Genomic DNA, 4,442 nt, shown 5'->3' on the forward strand with positions numbered 1-4,442 from the left:
GATTGCCAGCAATACCAGAAACTAAGAGAAAGGCATGGGGACAGATTCCCTACAGAGGGCATGGCCCTGCTGACACCTTGATTTCAGACTTCTACTCTCCAGTACTGTGAGATAATACATTTCTGTTGTTTAAAGACACCCAGTTTGTGGTACTTTATTTTGGCAGCCCAAAACATCTAATAAACTTATAGAAGCACTGCTTTAGAAAATAAAGTACTAGCTCCAAATTACAAACATCCAACATATGCATTTGTTTTCCAATTAGATTTGGAGTGAGTCACTGTTTCTTCATTGAGCATCATATCTAGTGGTTAGCTTGTGTTTAGGAGACAAGTTGGATGATAAGTAGGTATTTTCAAGTATTAAATTACCTTTAATACAGTGAGCTATATACGCTCTGAGAGGAATCAGGAAACATGTCTCTTCCCATGTTCATCCCTGGAAACTGGTGAAAAGATAGGCTGAGTCACCCATACTAAAAACATTCTTTCTATCTATCTATCTTCTTTTTTCTCTTCCTCATCTGGGCAGTACAGTGGAATTTGCATAGGTGAGATCCACTATTGTGAAATTTGCACAGTATTTTGTACTTTATACTTCATTTTAGTTGTCTCATAAGAATATGATTTATTATAAATGTTTCAGTTTTCTGAGTGTTTCAAATATATGCTTTTTATTGCCCTTTACATTGCCTAAAATTAAATTTTAAATTTAGGAAGATATTATATATAAAACATAACTTTTGTGCTCATAAAACTACCATTCTTGGTTTATTGAGTATAGACATATGGCTCATTCAGGCAAATAATACACACTAATTTAATTTAGCTTTAAATCTGTGTAAATTTAGTTATAAATGGAGCTGTGAACTGCTTAACTTTAAGGAGTTTGCATCACATTTTTATCTAATTTCAGAAAAGGCAAAACTTGGAACAAAAATTACCCTCAAAATAAAAAGAAATTTAAAAAGTGTCTGTTGGAGTAAATGCCTTCATTACATCAAGCATTTATAGAAATTGTTCAATTTATAAAAGGAAGTAAGGGTCAAGAACGTATTTTTAAAATAAACTATCCTTTGCTACAGAAATAAATGAATGCTACTTGTACACTGCATTTCCCCATCAGTCTTTTGAGATCTAGCTTGGAGGACAAAAATGCTTTCACCAAAGTGTACAACAAAAGTTAACATGTAGAAGTCTATAAGAAATCAGGTAATTCTTCACTTCCTGGTGAAGAAGACAGGGTCCCACAGAAGCAAAAATGTGTCCTGTTTAATTTATGAGCTACAATGTGTGACTTGTCTTCATTGCACATGACCTTAAGGTTCCAACAAAGCTTTTACATCAAAACTTCATATCCATGCCCTTATAAGTATTTCTATTTAAAATGGAAGCAATAAAGGAACACCTTGTTGGATATTTTATTCATTTTTCCAAATACAAGCTTAAATATAAATACTCCTAGTTTTGAAGCAAAATAAATAAATAAATAAAATTGTTAATTTGTTTCATTTCCTTAGTTTTAAGCACTACGACAGATTCAAAGTTTGCTTTTAATGCTCAGACCAGGGGCACCACAAGGATTATTTTTTCAGTCCTTTTCTGCATGGCTTTCTTTTTCCTTTTTCTAAGAAGATATATAGAAAACTAAATGAAAATATGTGATTTTATGATTCGTTTTCTATATCCACATTTTTTACTTGCAAATTAAGTCAACAGAATTCAACTTTCCAACAGGTAGAATTTAATTTACCATTTTATTTTGTTCTGAAGATTTTTCTTTAAGAATCTGATGCAGCTAGTGCTTAACAGATTAATCTCAGTTATCCCTACTTTTCAAGTATCTGAGTTACACCTAATTTAATTGTTTAATAATTTGCCCACCCATGCATGGGAAGTTAATATTCAAGTACATTAGGATAATTTGTTTGTATTCTCTATAATACAGCTTATTTACAGAGGATAAACGTTCAGAGTTTATAAACATTGAATACCTATAGTGTACCATATGATCAGATTTTTAACCATATAGATATTATGATTAAAATATTTTCTTCATTTTACCAAGTGACTCCTAGATGCATATAGCCAAAGAGATTTATCAGAGAATGATTACATAAGGTACATATATGACCACTTAATCCCTTCAAGCTTTTATGAAATTTTGCAGAAATTAATTTTTAATGGACTCTTGCTGGGTGGAGTATTCTCCCCTTTTCCTAGCACTCCAGGACATCCATAAAACATAAAACAAACTCTCCTTCTGCACTGTTATACTAAGAAGCTTAATTAACAGAAAATGCTGCATAACATATACATCCAATATTAAGGGTCCAAGTCCTTATTACTTCTCTTCTGGAAGAATATAAAAAGCTCCTCGTGTTCCCTCTCTTTCTGGTGACTCTTTTCTCCACGCCCTGACACAGCATCACGTTGATCTCTTTAAAATAAAACCCCTTCAATGCCTCCCCATTGTTTAAGTGATGAAATAAGTAAGTGTTCAAATGCTGAGCTATCCTGTGAAAATTTACTCTACAAAACCCATTCCTCTCAGTACCTGAAAAGTTTTTTCTTTTTCTTTTATTTTTTTAAAAAATGTTCACCCTGTATTATAGAACTCCACTAAAAGAGCCAAGTTCATTTCCCTCCAATGTTCAAATCAGATACTTTTTTTTTATTAAAATACTGAGTTTTATTTTATTTCACATGTATATTTTTGTCTCCCCACCATTTCCATGTCTGACCACCACTACTATGTCCTATCATAACATTCCATACATACTGAAAACCAAGCAAAGGGTGGAGTTCCATCTTTAAAAACTACAGGCATTTTGGACAACACATTCTTGGCAATGGTATCTGGACAACATTTATCAAACACGGTAGGGAAAATTCTCACTCTGCATTATAAAAAGGACAGCCAGATATCAACTGTTACAGAAATGAAATAAGACAAAAAATTTTTAACAAATTGTTTAAACTATTTTCTTAAAGAGGCTTCCTCCACTGCCAGAGATCTTGAATAGCCTCCTGGTCAGTCATCCAGAAGCAATTCTTCACATAATTGATGAACTTGGCTTCCACTTTGGGAAGAGAACCACCTTTTTCTATACTTGCTTGCATTTTTGCTTTAATGTCTTCTACAGAACTAGATCCTTTTGGTGTTTTAGGAGTTTTTTCCTGTTTTTTGAAGGATTCTTGTCCTTTTGATCTTGGTGTTGATGATTTTGAGTCTTTTCCGTTCTGATTTGACTTTTGTGCATTTTTGGCTGGAGTATCACATATAGATTTCTTCACTGGCACTTTTTCTTCAGTTTCCTCAACATCGAAATCATCATCTTCATCATCATCATCTTCATGAGCAGCAAGTTTTACTTTTTTCTATGGAACCTTGCTACCACCTCCAGGAGTAGACAGCTTTCCAGACATACTTGAGGTTCACATCCTCCTCCTCCTCATCTTCTGACTCTGCATCTTCCTCTACAGCTACTAAGTGCTGTCCACTGATATGCACTGGCCCTGAACCACACTTCAATCATAAGACCACTGGTGGTGTTATTTCAAAGCCCCCAAAGGAAACCGTTGGCTGTACAGACATTTTCAAAGTTGCCAGTGTTACTTTAATTGGACTGCCTTTGTAATTCATTGCCTCTGCTTCAACAATGTGCAACTCATCCTTTGCACCAGCTCCTAAACTGACCGTTCTTAAAGATAACTGGTGCTCATTTTCATCATTATCCACCTTAAAGTGATAATCGTTGTCGGCCTTTAGTTCACAACCAAAAAGATAGTTCTGGGGCCTCAGGGGGATCGTGTCCATGTCCATCGAATCTTCCATCGGGTGGCGACACGCACTTAGGTGAAAGAGAAGGCAGACAGAGATAAACGACCACTGCTCAAAAGGACAGCCACTCAGGATGGACTCACACAGGCTCAGATACATTTTCATCTAAATAAGTTCTTTTACTCTTGACTTCATACACCAAGGTCACTGAGCCCTGGAGAGAGGCAGAAAACCCAGCCCACATCCTGCCACCTGCCTTAAGAATGCAAGGTGTAGTCTGTTACAGTGAATGCAGTCTCCAAGCACATTGAATCAGGCCACAATGCAGACTCTCAGTTACATATTTTCTATGTTTCACTGGAAACCATGAACACATATCAGTTCTACAAGGATTCCAGGATAGAAATTTTCCTGCAGGTTACTCCATTACTCTATTTTTTCAATTATGTTCTTATGTTATTCAAGAATGGGTTTCCAGGCCCCACTGCTTACTTTCTTACTTGAAAAGACATTTTGTCCATCTAGTTCTCCAGCCTCTCTCATCCATTCATCTATTTATCTATCTATCTATCTATCTATCTATCTATCTATCTATCTATCTATCTATTGATCTATCTCTTTGCATAATTGTGTGTGTATAGAAAAAGATACAGACATAG

General features: G+C 35.1%; 1 pseudogene; it reads right to left on the bottom strand.

The window, feature by feature from the left end:
- Positions 1 to 2,979: 2,979 nt before the first annotated feature.
- Positions 2,980 to 3,837, bottom strand: LOC105723640 (nucleophosmin-like; annotated as a pseudogene).
- Between the last annotated feature and the right edge of the window lie 605 nt (positions 3,838 to 4,442).

Source organism: Aotus nancymaae, unplaced genomic scaffold, assembly GCF_030222135.1.
Source record: "Aotus nancymaae isolate 86718 unplaced genomic scaffold, 86718_ANA_hifiasm-v0.15.2.pri h1tg000029l, whole genome shotgun sequence".
Taxonomy (NCBI): Eukaryota; Metazoa; Chordata; class Mammalia; order Primates; family Aotidae; genus Aotus; species Aotus nancymaae.